This window comes from Lolium perenne, chromosome 1 (assembly GCF_019359855.2).
Source record: "Lolium perenne isolate Kyuss_39 chromosome 1, Kyuss_2.0, whole genome shotgun sequence".
NCBI lineage: Eukaryota > Viridiplantae > Streptophyta > Magnoliopsida > Poales > Poaceae > Lolium > Lolium perenne.
Window position 1 is genome coordinate 128717175 of NC_067244.2, and position 26140 is coordinate 128743314.

Consider the following 26140-nt stretch of genomic DNA (forward strand, 5'->3'; position numbering starts at 1 on the left):
AAGTACATAGGAGAGAGATTAACCACATAGTTACCGGTACAGCCCTTAGCCTCGATGGAGAACTACTCCCTCCTCATCATAGGAGACAGCAGCGGCGATGAAGATGGCGGTGGTGTCGATGGAGATGCCTTCCGGGGGCACTTCCCCGTCCCGGCGGTGTGCCAGAACAGAGACTTCTGTCCCCCAGATCTTGGCTTCGCGATGGCGGCGGATCTGGAAGGTTTCTCGTACCGTGGCTTATTCGTCCGAAGTTTTTAGGTCAGGACGGCTTAAATAGGCGGAGAGTCGGAGTCGGAGGGGGTCTGGTGGCTCCACACAACAGAGGGGCGCCCCCTGGGCCGCGCAGCCACCCTATGTGGTGGCCCTGTGGCTCTCCTCTGGTCCCTCTCGGGTGTTCTGGAAGCTTCGTGGAATTATAAGATACTGGGTGTTGATTTCGTCCAATTCCGAGAATATTTCCTTACTAGGATTTCTGAAACCAAAAACAGCAGAAAATAGGAACTGGCACTTCGGCATCTCATCAATAGGTTAGTTCCGGAAAATGCATAAAATCGTCATAAAGTGTGAACAAAACATGTAGGTATTGTCATAAAACAAGCATGGAACATCAGAAATTATAGATACGTTGGAGACATATCAGCCTCTTGTATAACTAGCTTGTTGATTAATAGATGATCATAGTTTCATGATCATGAACATTGGATGTTATTAATAACAAGGTTATATCATTATGTGAATGATGTAATGGACACACCCAATTAAGCGTAGCATAAGATCACGTCATTAAGTTCATTTGCTATAAGCTTTCGATACATAGTTACCTAGTCCTTTCGACCATGAGATCATGTAAATCACTTATACCGGAAGGGTACTTTGATTACATCAAACGCCACTGCGTAAATGGGTGGTTATAAAGGTGGGATTAAGTATTCAGAAAGTATGAGTTGAAGCATATGGATCAACGGTGGGATTTTTCCATTCCGATGACAGATAGATATACTCTGGGCCCTCTCGGTGGAATGTCGTCTAATTAGCTTGCAAGCATATGAAAGGTTCATAAGAGACCACATACCACGGTATGAGTAAAGAGTACTTGTCAGGAGACGAGGTTGAACAAGGTATAGAGATACCGATGATCAAACCTCGGACAAGTAAAATATCGCGTGACAAAAGGAATCGGTATCGTATGTAAATGGTTCATTCGATCACTAAGTCATCGTTGAATATGTGGGAGCCATTATGGATCTCTGATACGTCTCCGACGTATCGATAATTTCTTATGTTCCATGCCACATTATTGATGATATCTACATGTTTTATGCATACTTTATGTCATATTTATGCGTTTTCCGGAACTAACCTATTGACGAGATGCCGAAGTGCCAGTTCCTGTTTTCTGCTGTTTTTGGTTTCAGAAATCCTAGTAAGGAAATATTCTCGGAATTGGACGAAATCAACGCCCAGAGTCTTAGAATTGGACGAAGCTTCCAGAACACCCGAGAGTCGCCAGAGAGGGGCCACAGGGCCACCAGATGACACCCTGGCGCGGCCAAGGGGGGGCCCGCGCCCCCCTGTTGTGTCGTCGCCTCGTTGACCTTCCGACTCCGCCTCTTCGCCTATTTAAAGGTCCCTGACCTAAATCTTCGAGACGGAAAAGCCACGGTACGAGAAACCTTCCAGAGTCGCCGCCATCGCGAAGCCAAGATCTGGGGGACAGGAGTCTCTGTTCCGGCACGCCGCCGGGACGGGGAAGTGCCCCCGGAAGGCTTCTCCATCGACACCGCTGCCATCTCCACCGCCATCTTCATCAACGCTGCTGTCTCCCATGAGGAGGGAGTAGTTCTCCATCAAGGCTAAGGGCTGTACCGGTAGCTATGTGGTTAATCTCTCTCCTATGTACTTCAATACAATGATCTCATGAGTTGCCTTACATGATTGAGATTCATATGAGTTTTGTATCACTATTTATCTATGTGCTACTCTAGTGATGTTATTAAAGTATTCTATTCCTCCTGCACGGTGTAATGGTGACAGTGTGTGCATCGTGTAGTACTTGGCGTAGGTTATGATTGTGATCTCTTGTAGATTATGAAGTTAACTATTGCTATGATAGTATTGATGTGATTTATTCCTCCTTTCGTAGCGTGAAGCTGACAGTGTGCATGCTATGTTAGTACTTGGTTTGGTTGTGTTGATCTGTCGTGCACTCTAAGGTTATTTAAATATGAACATCGAATATTGTGGAGCTTGTTAACTCCGGCATTGAGGGTTCATATAATCCTACACAGTTAGTGGTGTTCATCATCCAACAAGAGAGTGTAGAGTCTAGCATCTATTTATTTATTCTGTTATGTGATCAATGTTGAGAGTGTCCACTAGTGAAAGTATGATCCCTAGGCCTTGTTCCTAAATACTGCTATCGCTGCTTGTTTACTGTTCTACTGCATCTGTACTTCCCGCAATATCACCACCATCAACCACACGCCAGTCCTGGACAGCAAAGCACTTTTCTGGCGCCGTTACTACTGCTCATACTTATTCATACCACCTGTATTTCACTATCTCTTCGCCGAACTAGTGCACCTATTAGGTGTGTTGGGGACACAAGAGACTTCTTGCTTTGTGGTTGCAGGGTTGCATGAGAGGGATATCTTTGACCTCTTCCTCCCTGAGTTCGATAAACCTTGGGTGATCCACTTAAGGGAAACTTGCTGCTGTTCTACAAACCTCTGCTCTTGGAGGCCCAACACTGTCTACAAGAATAGAAGCACCCGTAGACATCAAGCACTTTTCTGGCGCCATTGCCGGGGAACGAAGGAAAGCTACACCATTTCCTCCCTCGTCAACCACGCGCCAGCAAGCACTTTTCTGGCGCCGTTGCCGGGGAGGAAAGGTAAAAGGTACTCACACTCCGGATCTCGGCTACTAAGCTATTTTCCGCCGTTGTAAGTACTCGAAGCTATTTCCTTTAGATCCTGCAATTGCATCTTTTTGTTTCTTGTTTACACTAGTTAGGCATAATGGAAAACAACAAAAATATGAGAGATCTTTATGAACTTTATCTTGAATTAGGACATGATGTGTTTGAAGAGAGAATTAAAAAACCCATGGAACTTTCTATGCATGCTAATGGGAATGTTATTAATATGAATGCTTTGAACACTATTGTTGCTAATGCTATGGAAAATTCTAAGCTTGGGGAAGCTGGCTTTGATGAGCATGATATTTTTAGTCCCCCAAGCATTGAGGAGAAAATTTACTTTGATGATATTTTGCCTCCTATTTATGATGATTATAATGATAGTAGTCTTTTGGTACCGCCTGTTATGGAGGATAAATTTGATTATGATTACAATATGCCTCCTATATTTGATGATGAGAATAATAATGATAGCTACTTTGTTAAATTTGCTCCCACTATTACTAATAAAATTGATTATGCTTATGTGGAGAGTAATAATTTTATGCATGAGACTCATGATAAGAATGATTTATGTGATAGTTATATTGTTGAGTTTGCTCATGATGCTACTGGACATTACTATGAGAGAGGAAAATATGGTGGTAGAAATTTTCATGTTACTAAAACACCTCTCTATATGCTTAAAATTTTGAAGTTGAGCTTGTCTAGTTTTCCTATGCTTATTGCATTATGCCTACATAACTTGTTTATTTACAAGATTCCTATGCATAGGAAGCATGTTAGACTTGAATGTGTTTTGAATTTGCCTCTTGATGCTCTCTTTTGCTTCAAATACTATTTCTTGGGAGTGCATCATTAAAATTACTGAGCCCATCTTAATGGCTATAAAGAAAGCACTTCTTGGGAGATAACCCATGTGTTTATTTTACTACAGCACTTTTTATATTTGAGTCTTGGAAGTTGTTACTACTGTAGCAAATTCTCCTTATCTTAGTTTTGTTGCATTGTTGTGCCAAGTAAAGTCTTTGATAGTAAGGTTCATACTAGATTTGGATTACTGCGCAGAAACAGATTTCTGTCTGTCACGAATCTTGGTTGAATTCTCTGTAGGTAACTCAGAAAATTCCTCCAATTTACGTGAGTGATCCTAAGATATGTACGCAACTTTCATTCAATTTGATAATTTTCATTTGAGCAAGTCTGGTGCCTCCATAAAATTCGTCTTTACAGACTGTTCTGTTTTGACAGATTCTGCCTTTTATTTCGCATTGCTTCTTTTGCTATGTTGGATGAATTTCTTTGTTCCATTAACTTCCAGTAGCTTTGGGTAATGTCCAGAAGTGTTAAGAATGAATGTGTCACCTCTGAACATGTGAATTTTTGATTATACACTAACCCTCTAATGAGTTTGTTTCGTGTTTGGTGTGGAGGAAGTTTTCAAGGGTCAAGAGAGGAGGATGATACAATATGATCAAGAAGAGTGAAAGCTCTAAGCTTGGGGATGCCCCGGTGGTTCGTCCCTGCATATTTCAAGAAGACTCAAGCATCTAAGCTTGGGGATGCCCAAGGCATCCCCTTCTTCATCGACAAATTATCAGGTTCCTTCTCTTGAAACTATATTTTTATTCGGTCACATCTTATGTACTTTACTTGGAGCGTCTGTTTGTTTCTATTTTTGTTTTTGTTTGAATAAATGCTTGTGTGGTAGAGAGACACACTCCGCTGGTTCGTATGAACACATGTGTTCTTAGCTTTTAATTTTCATGGTGAAGGTTGAAACTGCTTCGTTAATTGTTATATGGTTGGAAACGGGAAATGCTACATGTAGTAATTGGTATGATATCTTGAATAATTTGATACTTGGCAATTGTTGTGCTCATGATTTAAGCTCTTGCATCATATACTTTGCACCTATTAATGAAGAAATACAAAGAGCTTGCTAAAATTTGGTTTGCATAATTGGTCTCTCTAAGGTCTAGATAATTTCTAGTAAAGATTTGAACAACAAGGAAGACGGTGTAGAGTCTTATAATATTTACAATATGTCTTTTATGTGAGTTTTGCTGCACCGGTTCATCCTTGTGTTTGTTTCAAATAACCTTGCTAGCCTAAGCCTTGTATTGAGAGGGAATACTTCTCATGCATCCAAATCCTTGAGCCAATAACTATGCCATTTGTGTCCACCATACCTACCTAATACATGGTATTTCTCCGCCATTCCAAAGTAAATTGCTTGAGTGCTACCTTTAAAACTTCCATTCTTCATCTTTACAATATATAGCTCATGGGACAAATAGCCTAAAAACTATTGTGATATTGAATATGTACTTATGCACTTTATCTCTTATTAAGTTGCTTGTTGTGCGATAACCATGTTCCTGGGGACGCCATCAACTACTCTTTGTTGAATATCATGTGAGTTGCTATGCATGTCCGTCTTGTCTGAAGTAAGGGAGATTTACCGCTAGAATGGTTAGAGCATGCATAATGTTAGAGAAGAACATTGGGCCGCTAACTAATGCCATGATCCATGGTGGAAGTTTCAGTTTTGGACAAATATCCTCAATCTCATATGAGAAAATTAATTGTTGTTGAATGCTTATGCATAAAAGAGGAGTCCATTATCTGTTGTCTATGTTGTCCCGGTATGGATGTCTAAGTTGAGAATAATCAATAGCGAGAAATCCGATGCGAGCTTTCTCCTTAGACTTTGTACAGGCGGCATAGAGGTACCCCTTTGTGACACTTGGTTAAAACATATGCATTGCGATGATAATCCAGGTAATCCGAGCTAATTAGGACAAGGTGCGGGCACTATTAGTATACTATGCATGAGGCTTGCAACTTGTAGGATATAATTTACATAATGCATATGCTTTATTACTACCGTTGACAAAATTGTTTCTTGTTTTCAAAATAAAAGCTCTAGCACAAATATAGCAATCAATGCTTCCCTCTACGAAGGGCCTTTCTTCTACTTTCATGTTGAGTCAGTTTACCTATTTCCTTCTGTCTTAGAAGCAAACACTTGTGTTAACTGTGCATTGATTCCTACATACTTGCATATTGCACTTATTATATTACATTATGTTGACAATATCCATGAGATATACATGTTACAAGTTGAAAGCAACCGTTGAAACTTAATCTTCCTTTGTGTTGCTTCAATACCTTTACTTTGAATTATTGCTTTATGAGTTAACTCTTATGCAAGACTTATTGATGCTTGTCTTGAAAGTACTATTCATGAAAAGTCTTTGCTATATGATTCATTTGTTTACTCATGTCATTTACCATTGCTTTGATCGCTTCATTCATTACATGTGCCTACAATAGTATGATCAAGGTTATGATGGCATGTCACTCCAGAAATTATCTTTGTTATCGTTTACCTGCTCGGGACGAGCAGAAACTAAGCTTGGGGATGCTGATACATCTCCGACGTATCGATAATTTCTTATGTTCCATGCCACATTATTGATGATATCTACATGTTTTATGCATACTTTATGTCATATTTATGCGTTTTCCGGAACTAACCTATTGACGAGATGCCGAAGTGCCAGTTCCTATTTTCTGCTGTTTTTGGTTTCAGAAATCCTAGTAAGGAAATATTCTCGGAATTGGACGAAATCAACGCCCAGAGTCTTAGAATTGGACGAAGCTTCCAGAACACCCGAGAGTCGCCAGAGAGGGGCCACAGGGCCACCAGATGATACCCTGGCGCGGCCAAGGGGGGGCCCGCGCCCCCCTGTTGTGTCGTCGCCTCGTTGACCTTCCGACTCCGCCTCTTCGCCTATTTAAAGGTCCCTGACCTAAATCTTTGAGACGGAAAAGCCACGGTACGAGAAACCTTCCAGAGCCGCCGCCATCGCGAAGCCAAGATTTGGGGGACAGGAGTCTCTGTTCCGGCACGCCGCCGGGACCGGGAAGTGCCCCCGGAAGGCTTCTCCATCGACACCGTTGCCATCTCCACCGCCATCTTCATCAATGCTGCTGTCTCCCATGAGGAGGGAGTAGTTCTCCATCGAGGCTAAGGGCTGTACCGGTAGCTATGTGGTTAATCTCTCTCCTATGTACTTCAATACAATGATCTCATGAGCTGCCTTACATGATTGAGATTCATATGAGTTTTGTATCACTATTTAACTATGTGCTACTCTAGTGATGTTATTAAAGTAGTCTATTCCTCCTGCACGGTGTAATGGTGACAGTGTGTGCATCGTGTAGTACTTGGCGTAGGTTATGATTGTGATCTCTTGTAGATTATGAAGTTAACTATTGCTATGATAGTATTGATGTGATTTATTCCTCCTTTCGTAGCGTGAAGGTGACAGTGTGCATGCTATGTTAGTACTTGGTTTGGTTGTGTTGATCTGTCGTGCACTCTAAGGTTATTTAAATATGAACCTCGAATATTGTGGAGCTTGTTAACTCCGGCATTGAGGGTTCGTGTAATCCTACACAGTTAGTGGTGTTCATCATCCAACAAGAGAGTGTAGAGTCTAGCATCTATTTATTTATTCTGTTATGTGATCAATGTTGAGAGTGTCCACTAGTGAAAGTATGATCCCTAGGCCTTGTTCCTAAATACTGCTATCGCTGCTTGTTTACTGTTCTACTGCATCTGTACTTCCCGCAATATCACCACCATCAACCACACGCCAGTCCTGGACAGCAAAGCACTTTTCTGGCGCCGTTACTACTGCTCATACTTATTCATACCACCTGTATTTCACTATCTCTTCGCCGAACTAGTGCACCTATTAGGTGTGTTGGGGACACAAGAGACTTCTTGCTTTGTGGTTGCAGGGTTGCATGAGAGGGATATCTTTGACCTCTTCCTCCCTGAGTTCGATAAACCTTGGGTGATCCACTTAAGGGAAACTTGCTGCTGTTCTACAAACCTCTGCTCTTGGAGGCCCAACACTGTCTACAAGAATAGAAGCACCCGTAGACATCAATCTCCAGATCCCGCTATTGGTTATTGGTTGTAGAGAAGTCTCAACCATGTCTGCACAATTCACGAACCGTAGGGTGACACACTTAAGGTTTGATGTCGTTTGAGTAGATATGGAATATGGAATGGAGTTCGAAATTTTGTTCGGAGTCTCGGATGGGATCCAGGACATCACGAGGAGTTCCGGAATGGTCTGGAGAATAAGATTCATATATAGGAAGTCATTTTATAAGTTTGAAAATGATCTGGTGCATTTATGGAAGGTTCTAGAAGGTTCTAGAAAAGTCCGGAAAAAATCACTATGGAAGGTGGAGTCACGGAGGGACTCCACTAGCATGGCCGGCCAACCCTAAGGGGGAGGAGTCCCAGGTGGACTCCTCCTAAGGTGGCCGGCCACCCCCCTCAAGGAAAGGTGGGAGTCCCACCTTGAGTAGGACTCCCTCCTTGAGTAGGTTTCCCACCATATGGGAAGTTTTGGGTTGGGGTCTTATTCGAAGACTTATAGTCCAACACTTGGGGCTTCCACCTATATAATGAGGAGCCAAGGGGAGGGGCCGGCCACACCAAAGCCTCCTAGGCCGCAGCCCCCAAGTGGCCGGCGCCCTAGACCCCCTCTCTCCCCAAACCCTAGCGCCCCTCCTCCACATACAACTCCCGCAGCGCATAGGCGAAGCCCTGCCGGAGTTCTCCACCACCACCGCCACCACACTGCCGTGCTGCCGGGATTCTGAGGAGGATCTACTACTTCTGCTGCCCGCTGGAACGGGGAGAAGGACATCATCTTCATCAACACCGAACGTGTGACCGAATACGGAGGTGCTGCCCAATTGTCGCACCGTCAAGATCTTCTATGCGCTTTTGAAAGCGGCAAGTGATCATCTTCTGCAACAACGATATCTATTGTCGTAGGCTTTGGAAATCTTCAAGGGTTAGTCTCGTGATCCCCTCGTTGCTACCATCTTCTAGATTGCATCTTGGCTTGGTTTTCGTTCTCGCGGTAGGAATTTTTTTGTTTTCTATGCTACGAATCCCTACAGTGGTATCAGAGTCGTGTCTATGCATAGATTGGTTGCACGAGTAGAACACAATTGTTTTTTGGGCGTTGATGCTTTGTTGTCTTTAGTTCGAGTACTTTGCATCTTTGTGGCATAGTGGGATGAAGCGGCTCGGGCTAACTTTACATGACCGCGTTCATGAGATTTGCTCCACGCTCGACATGCAACTTGTATTGCATAAGTGGCTTTGCGGGTGTCTGTCTCTCCTACTATAGTGAACATCCAATTTACTCTTTCTATTGACAACACTAGTATCACCATTGTGGTTCATGTTCGTAGGTAGATTGGATCTTACTCGAAAACTCTAAACCACGTAAAATATGCAAACCAAATTAGAGATGTCTAACTTGTTTTTGCAGGGTTTGGTGATGTGATATGGCCATAATGTGATGATGAATATGTATGAGATTATCATTATTGTATTGTGGCAACCGGCAGGAGCCTTATGGTTGTCTTTAAATTTCATGACGAGTAGTATTTCAAAGAAGTTGTAATAGTTGCTACATGGGAGAACAATCATGAAGATGGCGCCATTGACCTTGACGCTACGCCGACGATGATGGAGATCATGCCCGTTGATGATGGAGATCATGTCCGTGATTTGGAGATGAAGATCAAAGGCGCAAAGACAAAGGGGCCATATCATATCACATATGAATTGCATGTGATGTTAATCCTTTTATGCATCTTATTTTTCTTAGATCGCGACGGTAGCATTACAAGATGATCCCTCTCTCTAAATATCAAGATAATAAAGTGTTCATCCTTAGTAGCACCGTTGTCAAGACTTGTCGTTTCGAAGCATCACGTGATGATCGGATGTGCTAGATTCAACATGTGCATACAACGGGTGCAAGCCAGATTTGCACACGTGGATACTAAGGTTGCCTTGACGAGCCTAGCATGTACAGACATGGTCTCGGAACACGGGATACCGAAAGGTAGAGCATGAATCATATGATTGATATGATGAACACTTTGAGTGTTCGCCATTGAAGTTACATCTTGTCTCGTGATGATCGGACTTGGTGTGGTGGATTTGGTTCGTGTGATCACTAAGACAATGCGAGGGATATTGTTTTGAGTGGGAGTTCACCTAGTTTTTAATTTTGTTGAATTAAAGTTTGAACTCAATTTGTCATAAACTTAGTCTAAACTTGTAAACTTTGTCATGAACTCAATTTGCTCCACGCTGGACATGCAACTTGTATTGCATAAGTGGCTTTGCGGGTGTCTGTCTCTCCTACTATAGTGAAGATTCAATTTACTCTTCTATTGACAACACTAGTATCGCCGTTGTGGTTCATGTTCGTAGGTAGATTAGATCTTACTCGAAAACCCTAAACCACGTAAAATATGCAAACCAAATTAGAGACGTCTAACTTGTTTTTGCAGGGTTTGGTGATGTGATATGGCCATAATGTGATGATGATAATGTATGAGATGATCATTATTGTATTGTGGCAACCGGCAGGAGCCTTATGGTTGTCTTTAAATTTCATGTTGAGTAGTATTTCAAAGAATTTGTAATAGTTGTTACATGGGAGAACAATCATGAAGACGGTGCCATTGACCTTGACGCTACGCCGATGATGATGGAGATCATGCCCGTTGATGATGGAGATCATGTCCGTGCTTTGGAGATGAAGATCAAAGGCGCAAAGACAAAAGGGCCATATCATATCACATATGAATTGCATGTGATGTTAATCCTTTTTATGCATCTTATTTTGCTTAGATCGCGACGGTAGCATTATAAGATGATCCCTCTCTCTAAAATATCAAGATAATAAAGTGTTCATCCTTAGTAGCACCGTTGCCAAGACTTGTCGTTTCGAAGCATCTCGTGATGATCGGGTGTGATAGATTCAACAAGTGCATACAACGGGTGCAAGCCAGTTTTGCACATGCAGATACTAAGGTTGCCTTGACGAGCCTAGCATGTACAGACATGGTCTCGGAACACGTGATACCGAAAGGTAGAGCATGAATCATATGATTGATATGATGAACACTTTGAGTGTTCGCCATTGAAGTTAAATCTTGTCTCGTGATGATCGGACTTGGTGTGGTGGATTTGGTTCGTGTGATCACTAAGACAAATTGAGGGATATTGTTTTGAGTGGGAGTTCACCTAGTTTTTAATTTTGTTGAATTAAAATTTGAATTCAATTTGTCATAAACATTAGTCTAAACGATTGCAAATATATGTTGTAGATCATGGCATCCCCATCAATCAATTTTAACTAGTTCCTAGAGAAAGAAAAGCTTAAGAGCAATGGTAGCAACTTCACCGACTGGTTCCGTCATGTGAGGATTTTCCTCGCTGGTGGAAACCTGAATATGTGCTCGATGCACCGCTAGGTGCCCCACCTGCAGAAACTGAATCCAATGAAGTAAAGAATGTTTACGAGACTCGGGAAACTCGGTACTCTCAAGTTCAGTGTGCCATCCTATGCAGTCTAGAAGCCGATCTTCAAAAATGTTTTGAGCACCACGATCCGTATGTGTTGGTCAATGAGCTGAAAGCTATCTTTGAAACTCATGCGGCCGTGGAATGCTATGAAGCATCGAAACACTTCTTTAGTTGCATGATGGAAGAGGGCAGCTCTGTTAGTGAGCACATGCTCATCATGACTGGGCATGCGAAGAAACTCAGTGACTTGGGGATAGTGATTCCTAATAAACTGGGGATTAATCGTGTCCTTCAATCACTACCACCTAGTTACAAGAACTTTGTGATGAACTACAATATGCAGAACATGAACAAAGAGTTACCTGAACTCTTCTCCATGCTGAAATCTGCTGAGATTGAGATAAAGAAAGAGCACCAAGTGTTGATGGTCAACAAGACCACCAGTTTCAAGAAACAGGGAAAACCTAAGGGCAACTTCAAGAAGGGCGGCAAGAAAGCTGTCACGCCTCCTGTGAAGCCTAAGGCTGGCCCTAAGCCTGATGCTGAGTGCTATTACTGCAAGGAGAAGGGACACTGGAAGCGTAATTGCTCCAAATACTTGGTTGATCTGAAGAGCGGCCTTGTCAAGAAGAAGAAAGGTATATCTGATATACATGTTATAGATGTTTATCTTACTGGTTCTCATACTAGTGCCTGGGTATTTGATACTGGTTTGGTTGCTCACATTTGTAACTCGAAACAGGAACTACGGAATAAACGAAGCCTATCGAGGGATGAAGTGACGATGCGCGTTGGAAATGGATCCAAGGTCGATGTGATCGTTGTCGGCATGCTCCCTCTACATCTACCTTCGGGATTAGTTTTAAACCTCAATAATTGTCATTTAGTGCATGCGTTGAGCATGAACATTATATCTGGATCTTGTTTAATGCAAGACGGTTATTCATTCAAGTCTGAGGATAATGGTTGTTCTATTTTTATGAATAATATCTTTTATGGTCATGCGCCTGAGAAGAATGGTTTATTTCTATTAAGTCTCGATAGTAGTGATACACATGTTCATAACATTGATGCTAAGCGAATTAAATTGAATGATAATTCTACTTATATGTGGCACTGTCGTCTTGGTCATATTGGAGTGAAACGCATGAAGAAACTCCATTCCGATGGATTACTTGAGTCACTTGACTTTGCGTCACTTGATAGATGTGAAGCATGTCTAATGGGAAAATGACTAAGACTCCATTCTCTGGTATTATGGAGCGAGCTACAGATTTATTGGAGATCATACATACTAATGTGTGTGGACCAATGAGTGTAGCCTCGCGCGGTGGTTATCGTTATGTTCTAACCTTCACAGATGATCTGAGTAGATATGGGTATATCTATTTCATGAAACATAAATCCGAAACTTTCGAGAAGTTTAAGGAATTCCAAAGTGAAGTAGAAAATCAACGTAACAAGAAGATTAAATTTCTGCGATCTGATCGCGGAGGCGAATATCTGAGTTACGAGTTTAGCATGCATTTAAAGAAATTCGGAATACTTTCACAGTTGACACAGCTGGGAACAGCACAACGTAATGGTGTGTCCGAACATCGTAATCGAACTCTCTTAGATATGGTTCGTTCTATGATGTCTCTTACTGATTTGCCGTTATCGTTTTGGGGTTATGCATTAGAGACAGCTGCATTCACTTTAAATATGGCACCATCTAAATCCGTTGAAACGACACCGTATGAATTATGGTTTAATAAGAAACCTAAGTTGTCGTTCCTTAAAGTTTGGGGTTGCAAAGCCTATGTAAAAAAGTTACAACCGGACAAGCTAGAACCCAAAGCGGAGAAATGCGTCTTCATAGGATACCCTAAGGAAACTATAGGGTATACTTTCTATCACAGATCCGAAGGCAAAATCTTTGTTGCTAAGAACGGAACCTTTCTTGACAAAGAATTTCTCACTAAAGAAGTGACTGGAAGAAAAGTAGAACTCGACGAGGTTACTGAACCTTCTCTTGTTGATCAGAGTAGCGCCGTACCGGAAGATGTTCATTTGCCGCCCGCACCGGTAACAGAGGAAGCTAATGATAATAATCATGAAACTTCGAGCGAGATAGCTACTGAACCTCGCAGATCGACAAGGGAACGTACCACTCCTGATTGGTATGATCCTTGTCTAAGTGTCATGATTGTGGACAACAATGATGAAGACCCTGCGACGTATGAAGAAGCGATGGTGAGCCCAGATTCCAACAAATGGCAAGAAGCCATGAAATCCGAAATGGGATCCATGTATGATAACAAAGTGTGGACTTTGGTAGATTTACCTGATAGCCGCAAGGCTGTCGAGAATAAATGGATCTTCAAGAGAAAAACAGATGCTGATGGTAATATTACTGTCTATAAAGCTCGACTTGTCGCAAAGGGTTTCCGACAAATTCAAGGTGTTGACTACGATGAGACTTTCTCACCTGTAGCGAAGCTAAAGTCTGTGAAGATTTTGTTAGCAATAGCTGCATTTTTCGATTATGAGATTTGGCAGATGGATGTCAAAATGGCGTTCCTTAATGGAGACATTGAGGAAGAGTTGTATATGGTACAACCCAAAGGTTTTGTCGATCCTAAAAATGCTGACAAGGTGTGCAAACTTCAGCGTTCAATTTATGGACTGAAGCAAGCATCCAGGAGTTGGAACCGACGCTTTGATAAGGTGATCAAAGACTTCGGGTTTATACAGTGTCATGGAGAGGCCTGTATTTACAAGAAAGTGAGTGGGAGCTCTGTAGCATTCCTGATATTATATGTAGATGACATATTATTGATTGGGAATGATATAGAACTATTAAGCAGTGTAAAAGGTTATTTGAATAAGTGTTTTTCAATGAAAGACCTTGGTGAAGCATCGTACATTTTAGGCATCAAGATTTATAGAGATAGATCAAGACGCCTAATAGGGCTTTCACAGAGTACATACCTGGACAAGATTCTAAAGAAGTTTAGAATGGGTGAAAGTAAGAAAGGGTTCTTACCTATGTTGCCAGGTAAGGTCTTGAGTAAAACTCAAGGTCCGGCTGCGGTAGAAGAAAGAGAGAGGATGAATCAGATCCCCTATGCCTCGACAGTAGGCTCTATCATGTATGCCATGCTGTGTACTAGACCGGATATAGCACATGTTGTTAGTTTGACTAGCAGATATCACAGTGATCCAGGAATGGAACACTGGACATCGATCAAGAATATCCTGAAGTACTAAAAAGAACTAAGGATATGTTTCTTTGTTATGGAGGTGACCAAGAGCTCGTTGTAACCAGTTACACCGATGCAAGTTGGAACACTGATCCTGATGACTCTAAGTCTCAGTCTGGGTACGTGTTTATATTGAATGGTGCTGCAGTAAGCTGGTGCAGCTCGAAGCAGTGCACGGTGGCGAAGTCTTCAACAGAATCAGAATACATAGCAGCCTCAGAGGCTTCATCAGAAGCGGTATGGATGAAGAGGTTCATTGTTGAGCTTGGTGTGGTTCCTAGTGCATTGGACCCACTAGTCATCTATTGTGACAACATGGGTGCCATCGCCAATGCACAAGAACCAAGGTCACACAAGATGCTGAAGCATATCAAGCTGCGTTTTCATTCGATTCGCGAATACATCGAAGATGGAGAAGTAAAGATTTGCAAAGTACACACTGATCTGAATGTGGCAGATCCTTTGACTAAAGCTCTCCCTAGGGCAAAGCATGACCAACACCAGAATGCCATGGGTGTTAGGTACCTTACAATGTAATCTAGATTATTGACTCTAGTGCAAGTGGGAGACTGTTGGAGATATGCCCAAGAGGCAATAATAAAGTGGTTATTATATATCTTTGTGTTTATGATAAATGTTTATATACCATGCTATAATTGTATTAACCGAAACATTGATACATGTGTGTTATGTAAACAACAAGGAGTCCCTAGTAAGCCTCTTGTATAACTAGCTTGTTGATTAATAGATGATCATAGTTTCATGATCATGAACATTGGATGTTATTAATAACAAGGTTATATCATTATGTGAATGATGTAATGGACACACCCAATTAAGCGTAGCATAAGATCACATCATTAAGTTCATTTGCTATAAGCTTTCGATACATAGTTACCTAGTCCTTTCGACCATGAGATCATGTAAATCACTTATACCGGAAGGGTACTTTCATTACATCAAACGCCACTACGTAAATGGGTGGTTATAAAGGTGGGATTAAGTATTCAGAAAGTATGAGTTGAAGCATATGGATCAACAGTGGGATTTGTCCATTCCGATGACGGATAGATATACTTTGGAATCTCTCGGTGGAATGTCGTCTAATTAGCTTGCAAGCATATGAAAGGTTCATAAGAGACCACATACCACGGTACGAGTAAAGAGTACTTGTCAGGAGACGAGGTTGAACAAGGTATAGAGATACCGATGATCAAACCTCGGACAAGTAAAATATCGCGTGACAAAAAGGAATCGGTATCGTATGTAAATGGTTCATTCGATCACTAAGTCATCGTTGAATATGTGGGAGCCATTATGGATCTCCAGATCCCGCTATTGGTTATTGGTCGTAGACAAGTCTCAACCATGTCTGCATAATTCACGAACCGTAGGGTGACACACTTAAGGTTTGATGTCGTTTGAGTAGATATGGAATATGGAATGGAGTTCGAAGTTTTGTTCGGAGTCTCGGATGGGATCCAGGACATCACGAGGAGTTCCGGAATAGTCCAGAGAATAAGATTCATATATAGGAAGTCATTTTATAAGTTTGAAAATGATCCGGTGCATTTATGGAAGGTTCTAGAAGGTTCTAGAAAAGTCCGGAAGAAATCACTATGGAAGGTGGAGTCCCGGAGGGACTCCACTAGCATGGCCGGCCAACCCTAAGGGGAAGGAGTCCCAGGTGGACTCCACCTAAGGTGGCCGGCCACCCCCCCTCAAGGAAAGGTGGGAGTCCCACCTTGAGTAGGTTTCCCACCATATGGGAAGTTTTGGGTTGGGGTCTTATTCGAAGACTTGTAGTCCAACACTTGGGGCTTCCACCTATATAATGAGGAGCCAAGGGGAGGGGCCGGCCACACCAAAGCCTCCTAGGCCGCAGCCCCCAAGTGGCCGGCGCCCTAGACCCCCTCTCTCCCAAAACCCTAGCGCCCCTCCTCCACATACAACTCCCGCAGCGCATAGGCGAAGCCCTGCCGGAGTTCTCCACCACCACCGCCACCCCGCCGTCGTGCTGCCGGGATTCCAAGGAGGATCTACTACTTCTGCTGCCCGCTGGAACGGGGAGAAGGACGTCGTCTTCATAAACACGGAATGTGTGACCGAGTACGGAGGTGCTACCCAATTGTGGCACCGTCAAGATCTTCTACGCGCTTTTGAAAGCGGCAAGTAATCATCTTCTGCAACAACGAGATCTAATCTCGTAGGCTTTAGAAATCTTCAAGGGTTAGTCTCGTGATCCCCTCGTTGCTACCATCTTCTAGATTGCATCTTGGCTTGGTTTTCGTTCTCGCGGTAGGAAATTTTTTGTTTTCTATGCTACGAATCCCTACACGGTTGCGGGACAATTAGGAAGTAATCATGTGGTGCCTCCACCAAGTGATTACACCATGAATGTCCCAATACCTATGCCTCATATCTTTACTCATGGTTGACCACCGCTACTTGAATTTAATAGCTTTAAAAATTGGCAATTCTTAATGCGTTCTCATGTGCGCAGTGCTTCTACCGAGCTTTGGCGCATCATCGAGGAGGGTTATTCACCACGAGACCCAAAGAACTTGACAAGAAGAGAGGTGGTGGATGACCAACTCAACGCCATCGCCATCAACATGATCCACATGGCCGTCACGTCCAAGGACCGCGCTCATATCCGCTAGCTCAAGACCGCCAAGGAAGCATGGAATAAACTCGACAAGCTCTTCCTCGGAAATGAGAGCATTTAAAGCTCTCGGTTCGATGAAGTGAACAACATGGCCGACAATTCGTCATGAATGAGGGAGAATCGCCCGAAGAGATGTACCAGCGCCTTATCGCTCTAGCCGTACAAATGCAAGATCTTGGAGCAACGTTTGTGGATGACCCTTGTTTCAAGAGAAAGTTCTACGATGCTCTCCTTCCTTATGAGGAAGTAAAGTTGACGGCCATCCGCCAAAATGCCTCCTTCCGTGCTATGACATTCCATGAAGTTCTTAGCGAAGTTATCGCTTTGGACATCTCCAAGAAGAATGCAGAAGATCCTGTTGCTCGTGCTCACAACACCCGCAAGCCCAACCTTGCATTGAAGATGAAGGAGCATGAAGCTAGTGAGAGCGATGAGGATCCCATTGAGTGGGGTCCGGATGATCTCAAGGCCAATTATCATGAAAACATGGCTCTTGCCTCCAAGTGTTTTTGGAGTGGAAACAAGACACGAAGTTCAAGGTCTAGGAGATACTTACCTCATGATTCTACAAGACACTTCTCCAAGAGCCCAAGGCAGGATCAAAAGGGGAGATCATGCTACATTTGCAGTGACAAAAGTCATTTTGTTGCGGATTGTATCTTCGAGAGAAGGGAAGACAATGGTGGAAGGCTTGTTCGAAAGACCAAGTTCAAATCCCTCTCCAAAGGTTTCTCCAAGTTCTCCTCCAACTCCGATGACACCAAGGTCTCCTCCACCAAGAAGCCTAGAGCCTTCATTATCCGTGAGGAGTAATCCTCCGATGAAGGTGATGAGCGTGAAGACAAAAGGTTGAACAAGAAGGAAGAGGGAGTGGCCGCCATCGCCATTTCCACTCCCTCCATCTCTCTCTTTGACTCTCCAAATGAGAACCTCATCACCAACAACTCTCGTTGCCTAGTGGCAAAGGTATTGTCGGAGGTAGAACCCCTTTCCGAACCTACACCTTCTTCAAATGTTATACCTATTGTGGGTTTGGATGCTCTTCTCACTAACATGCTAGGGGATAAAGACCATATGGTGGAAAAGGAGAGACTTGAGAAGGAGGAGGAATTAGAGCTCATCTCTCTCACTCAAGCTCATGAGGAAGAGGTGTGCATGCGCATGTCTCTTGAAGCTAGTGTTATTATTCTTGAAGAATCCAACAATTCCCTCATCTCCCAACTCATCAAGGACCGAGATTATGCTCTTGGTTGGGTGGATGAGCTTAATACGAAGAAGCGTTATCTTGAAGAAAGCCATGAATGGTTTCTTGAGGATGTTGCAACTCTCACTAAGGACTTCAAATCCTTGGAAATCAAGTTTGAGCTCCTATCCGAGATGAGGAGGCATCCTCAAGAAGAAGTGTACAAGAAGAAAGAAAAAGAAGGTCCCAATTCATGTTGTGATAAGCTCCTTGATGAAGTTTGTTTTTTGAGAAGACATAATGCAAGATTCTTGGAAGTCATTTCTACCCAAGAGGAAGCCTTGGATGAGTACTATCGCTTGAGTAAAGAGAAGGTGCCATGTTGTGATCATGAAGAGGAGATTGCCACTCTAAAGACACACAATTCCAAGCTCAAGGAAGTGAATGATATGCAAAATGAGTCCTTGATGGAGTGGGTTCGCTTGAGCAAGGAAAAGGTTACTTGTTGTAACCATGAGGATGAAATTGCCTCTCTAAAGTGGAGCAAAGCCAACCTTATGGTGATCAAGTCCATGCAAGATGAAGCGTTCAAAGAGTACCAACTCGCAAGCAAGGACCACATTTGTTGCAACCATGAAGACGACATTGCCACCTTAGAAGGACACAAGAGTTTGCTCTTGAAAAGGAATTCTCTTCTTGAAGAAGCATTATTGGAACAATTCCGGGTGAATAAGGAGAAAGAGGTTCAAGTATTTCACATCACTCACCCTCACCCGGATCATGAAGATGAAGTCAACCGCTTGAAATCCAAAATTGAAAGTCTCCAAATCCAAGCCCAATTCTTGGAAGGAGTCATTGAAGCTAGAGTTGAAGCCCATAAGGGCTCATGCAATGAAGGAGAAGTGGCTATCAAGTCAAAGAAGAAGAAGAGAGGAAGAAGGATGAAGATAAATAGGAAAGTCATGATAGGACCCATTGAAAAATGGGTTCCTATTTCCAAGTCTTGATCCATAAAGGGCCTTGCTTTCGGTGGTGCTTATTGGGTGGTTGATGTTGAAGCCACAAGTCTTATGACCGGAAGCAAGGAATTTGTTGTCGTCATCAAGTCATCTCTCTCTACCATTTCTCATGACGTCAACCCAAGAAAGCTTAAAGGTATTGGGCCTTGACAAGGTGGTGATAACGTCCTACCTTGTCAAGACCCTTGTTTAGAATTCTCTCCGTTCATCGTTTTCATACGCTTGGGTCTTTGTACCTTTTACAATGAACATGTGGTGGTTCTATTGTGGAGCTAGTCTCTCCGAGAGGCCACGGTCTCGGACTAATAGAAAATGCTTCCTTGTGTAGAGATCATGTTTTGTAGGGATTGCGTTGAAGGAAAATGTATGGGACTCCTCACAAGGCCAAGACAACCATATCTATCACAAGATCAAGAGTGAGTCTCAACAGACCATGATGAAGTTTTTCAAACAAGTTCAATGCAAGTTCTACACCATGATCCTCACAATAAGGAGCAACAATGGAATGGAGTTCAAGTTTAATATCTTTGATGTCTTCATTGGCAAAGAAGGAATCCAACATATATTCCTAGCCATATTCTTTTCCTAACATCATGGGGTTGCTGGAAGAGAAAGCCAAACCTTAGTTGAAGACACTCAAACATGATGATGGAGTATGAGTCTATTGTGTGGTTTGTGGAATTGTGTGATGGGACTTTTGATGAAGATGACAGTTCTTTGGAGGGGGCGAAGTGCTTCTTGTGAGAAAGGAGATGCAATTCCCCCGGTCACCGTAGGAAGGATGGGTGTTGGCACTTCCCAACCTCAAAAGCTACCTTCTACGAGTGTCGGGGAAGGACGAAGTTCCACCTATGTGGAGCCATCTACACCACAAGGCCAAGCTTATTTCGTTGAACAACCAAGTGAGAGTCAACCTCTTCCACAACCTCAAGTTCGGCATCAACAACAATGAGGGTCAAGGCGAGGACCTAAACCTTAATGAAGATCAAAGGACCTCACAAGAATCTATCCCTATGGTCCATTCTCGCCGGTGTGCAAAAGCGTCAAGGCTCTTTCATATCTCAAGCAAAGTACGTCAAGACATACTCAAGAGCAAGATATGTAAGGGGTCAATGGTATAGGAACCCCAAAGTACCTAAAGTGTCAACACTCCTTTGATGAGGCCGACAAGGAAATGGTATCATGCGCTACCGGTCAACGATAAGGTTTGCTTCTCTCCCTTTGTGCGGTTCATCCGGACATTGCGTCGAGAGTGGGTATTCACATACCACTTTTGTGCTATATGTCTAGATGGAAAGCACGTATGAACTTAGGGGGAGTGCGTTTAAATTTATTGAGCTATCCCTCCCCCCATAATGCATAAAGAAACCCAAAACATTCTCTATTTGTCAACTAAGTGACTAATGAGCTTCATGTTGAGTTGTGGCCGTGAGTCCTAGATACATCTACGTGACCTCACACCACTATACTCTCACACGGTGGCCTCAGCCATCAACCTCCTCTTTGAGGAGATTTTTTTTTATTCTTCTTGTTTTCTTTGATTTTTATTTTGGTTTTCTTTTTCCCTTTTTGTTTTTAGTTTTTATTTTCTCCATGTTCTTTGTGGGAGATTCACCCAAGCTTGGCTTTGCATGCTTTGATTCTTGCAAGCTTGGTTGAGTAGTACGTTAACAGTTCCGACATCTAATCCTAAGCCAATACCTACCTCTTCAGCCAATTCAGTCTAAAAGAACAAGTCTACACCAAAATCTGAGTGTTTTTGAGCTTTGGAGGCCGGTACTACCGGTCCTCAGGCCGGTACTACCTCTTAGGTGCAGTAACCTGACGACTGTCACGAGTTTGCCCCAGAGCGGTACTACCGCCCGAGGTACCGGGCAAGTACCGGTAAGCGGTACTACCGCTCCTACGAGCGGTACTACCGCTTGCACCTTTGACTTAAGGTACCGGGTGGGACGGGTTCTTCCCCAAATCACGACACACCCCCACCCACCATGAGTCAAAGGCGTCCCCAAGCTCCAAGACCTCGAGGAGACCGGCCCCGATCTCCTCCTCCAGCCATCCCCGGCCAAATCTCCTCCGTGGAGAAGCTTCCCCACCCTCTTCTCCGCCATGTCCTCCGGTATGAGCCCTAATCTCTCTCTCTAGGGTGTGTTGAACTCCCTAGATGCGTAGGCTAGGGTTTGATGGGGTTTGTGGTGGAAAAATCTTCTTGGAAGCTCTTCATGTATGTGGATACTAGCTAGCAACATTATGTGAGACTATGAACTTCTTTGCCATGTTCTCGATCTTGATCTAGATGTGCTGAGCTTGAGCGGTTGTACCGCTCGTTCATGGGTGGCACTACCGGGTCAGGTCGCGGTACTACCGCTTTGACTAGTTTCACCTATGATGCTTGTTAGTGTCCTCCTTGATCTTTAATTCCATGGCTGGTGCACTTATCCCCTATTCCCTTCCAAACCTATGCTGTTCATAGGTTCATCCAAGCCCCCTGGTGGCGGCAAGGTCAAGCCTCCTACTCGTCGTCATCGAGAGGAAGAAGAGCAAGAAGATATTGTACCAACAAGGACCACCAAGCGCCAAAAGGATGCAGCAGCGGCAGCTAGCAAAAGGACCGCCCCGGGTCCTCGAAAGTCTATGACCGATCTCAAGAAAGCCCAATTTTTGCAAGTACGAGGAGCCAATCCGTATTTGGTGCCAAGGAATGCTCGTCAATGCCCCAATCATTTCTTCTACCATGCTGACCAAGAGAGGATTTACAATGAAGTCTATGGGGCTAAGGAATTCAATTGTTGCCCCCAATACTCCATTAGCATGGACAAGCTCCAATCTAAGCTCGAATACTTTGGGGAGGCTCTTGAGATATCTCAAGAGCAAGGGCTTATTCCTTTGATGACCTTCTCCCACAACTTCTCCAAGGAAGTGATATGTCAGTTCTATGCCACCGTGGTTTTTCTTGAGGATGAAGGTGGCTTCCGCACATTAAAATGGATGACCAAGGAGTTCGTGATGGAGGCCATGTGGGAGGAATTTGCTAGGGGCATTGGCTATGATCTTCCCGACAATGAAACCAACTTCTTCCGGATTCACCTTCAATCCAAGCCAATGGCCAAGGAGAAGATGGACAACCTCTACATCCCCGGAAGGATGTTGTGTGGAAGTGCCTACCACCTCCTTCCCGTCTATGACATCATGAACCGCAGCACCATCAACCCCAAGCACACCAACCATGACGAGGTGCATGGGTTTCTTGTGAACCTTCTTGTGCGCACCAATGAGATGAGGGGTAGCGGCAAGCAGCTGGATGTCATAGACTACATTTGGCATGAGATGCGTGATTGTGCCTTCCTCTGCAAGCTTCCTCAATATGCGCCCTACATCATGAGGCTCATTTGCCTCAAATGGGATCAAGCTGGCCGTTGGGATCTCATGGAGCAATATCGCCCCCTCCGAGGTATTCACAAGGAGAAGATCCCTCTCGTCAAGAAGCATGACCCTCCGAGGTATGGCAAGAATGCACCCAAGGACACCGAGGAGGAGGAAGCCGATAGTGATGACTCCGATTTCGTGCCCAACTCCGTCAAGACCAAAGGCCTCTTCGCCAAACTCACCGCTCGCCTCAAGAAGTCCTTTTGCTTCAAGGAGGATCTCCAAAACAAGATGTACCAAGCCCACCATGACAACAAGAAGATCCGCCAACGCCAAAAGGCGACGATGAGGCACATGGGCCTTCCCGTCTGCGAGCGCTCCGAGGACAACATTACTCCTCCCGGAAAATGGAAGTCCAAGTACACTTGGTCAAGTTCCGAGGAGTCCATTCCCGAGCGCGGTGTTCGTCCCTCTCCACCACCTCATGGAAAGGGCCAAGTTGAAGATGAAGACAAAGATGAAGAGGAGGAGGATGATCAGGAGGAGGACGACGAGGAAGGCGAGGACGATGATGATGACGAGTGATCCCCTTGGGACGTTAGTATGTTCTTCTCCCTTTTTGGTGTTTCGATGCCAAAGGGGGAGAAGTTGATAAATTAGGACGGAAATTTGCATGGGGATGCCAAGGGCTTGGTGCTTCATTTTGGTTTTTCGGCCTTGGCATCATATCTTATCCCTAGTTATTCGGAACTTTATTCGTATGTGTGCTTGCTACTCTATTCGTGGATCCTCCGATCCCCCGGTTTGTATTAAGACTTATTCGTTGGTAGCCTACATTGGTCTTCGTTATTTATCTCTTGATTGGCTACATCAATTCTATGGAGGCACTCATTGTGAGTTTGGGTTTTCTCAAGGCAAAGGTATGACAAATCCACCCAAAGCTTCTTACATGATCACGTGTTGCCTCTATAGTGTTCATATGCTATATGATCTTGTCAAATATCCTTCTTGGCATATGTGCATGGTTTGTAGAATCTAGGGGGAGTTGTCCCTCTAGGATGTGTGCATTTGTATACAAATGCATAGTCCAAATATGCACACATCTAGGGGGAGCTCCGTCTACTTTTGCAAATCAAGAACCTTATCATAATATCTTATGCTATGTTGCAAATTCTTGTGTTGTCATCAAACACCAAAAAGGGGGAGATTGAAAGAGCAAGATCCATATCCCGTGTTTGTGTGTTTGATGACAACACTTGAATGAATTTAACCGTGCGCAAAGATTGTCTTTGATAGATTTGCAAGTGCACGGTGCCCTCGCTGAACACATCATGATCGGAGGACTGAAGCGTAGCTCTTAGGTTTTCTGGTTTTGCGTGTGTGTCGTGAGGTGACATGGTTGGAGAGGAAAGGAGGAAAAAGCAGTTTCAGCCAAAGCGGTACTACCGGTACCAGGAGCGGTAGTACCGCTACCCTACTGGTACCGCTCTGCAGTACCGCTCTAGAGGTTTTACCTAAAATGCCCCACATAACAAGTTGTGGTACCTCTGCGGTACCTTGAGCGGTAGTACCGCTTGAGAGCGGTAGTACCGCTTAAGTACCATAACATAAGTTACGGCACTACCGCTGTGGTACCGCTTGGGATCCAGTAACCCCTGGAGGCCATTGCGGTACCTCAAGCGGTAGTACCGCTATGTGTCCACGTGGATAAGTACTGTGGGGATTTCGAATCCAAAACGGTAGTACCGCTTACCAAAGCGGTAGTACTGCTTAGGCAGAAACTATACATAACGGTTGGATTTGAGGAGACCTATTAAAATGCCCCTTCTTCCCCAGCTCGTTTTTAGCTCTTCTCTCTCTCTCCTCCATTGTTGCTGAGCTCAAACTTAGTGGATCTCCCTACCTACCCAATCAATCTTGCTCGTACTTTGAGGAGTGGTGGAGGAGACCCAGATATATCGATCTACCAAGAGAGTTTTCACCGATTCGTGCTAGTCCTTAGTAGATCTTGTTGGTAGGGTTCCTATGGTGGGATCTTGGAAGAAGTGCACCTATGGAGGCTAGCTTAATGTTGTGCTAGCTCCATAGGTTGTTGGGAGCCTCCTAGTGTTGTGGAGATCGCCCCAACCTTGTGAAGGAACCACCGCCTCGACCGGTGCCTTAGTGGAGAAGGGGGATCCCCTTTGTGGAGCTCTCTCGAGGAAGAAGGTGAGGCCTTCCTTCGAGGTGTGGCCGCCTAGCCTCTTGTGTGAGGCTAGCACCTCCTCAACGCAGACGTACTCCCTTTTGTGGGAGAAACTGTGGGAAATAAACCTCGCCTCGTCTCCGCGCCCTCCGGTTGTCCCGCTCCTTACTCTTACTACCATGCTTGGTTCTTTTACTTGTTGCACTTGTCTAGGATCATACTAGGATCATCTTGAGCATCAAAGCTATCACCTTTACTTCCGTTGCACTAAAAATTGAAAAAGGCTAAAACTTTGTGTAGCGTCCATTCACCTCCCCCCTCTTGTTCGCTACGATCCATTCAATCGGCCCCAACATAAGCCTACCTAGGCATCTGTCTGTTCACCACGACGGCACCCTCCCGCCCCCACCCGCGCGCCATGTTGATGATCTTCGTCACTATATACAACAACTTATTTATCATCTCCCAACTATAACGCGTCAGCAAACATGATGCGTGGTACACGCCAGCCCGTGAGCAAGAAGGCACGTTTAAACACGGTCTACATAAAAATCGGTCAAATATACATTCCAATCGGAACATGTTTACCAGGTGAGCGAAGGCAAGCTAGAACCTCAGTTTCTTTAGCACTAGAACATAATGGGAGAAATTTCCATTCAAACGCAATCACCTATCATGTCCCTGGTGGTCATGAATCATAACTCTGATACTAGCCTTCTTAGTAAGCTCTTCCGAGCATGCATCAAATTAGCTTTAAGTTGTCCTTCAACTGGTGTTGTCCAGTTAGAGATGCTAACTGAACCTTTAGGTAGATGGTGTTCAGAGGTGACAACTTATTTTCCTTTAGGTGCATTGACATTAGAGAAGGGCTCTAGATAGTTAGTGATGATGAAGATGACGCAACTACCGAAGCCTTACCGTCTCCTTGAATAATGTTGTTTCGATGGTGATATGCACGCCACATAAGGAAAATAAGCTTCGCTCTTATGGTGGGTGAAGCAGTTGTTAGTATGTGCATAAACAATTCTTGCTAGTTAATTGGAATTCAGCCTCTTGTGTAGGGTCCATACATTCCTCATATCTTCACACAGAGCTATGGCCATTGTACATCGTATAAGCG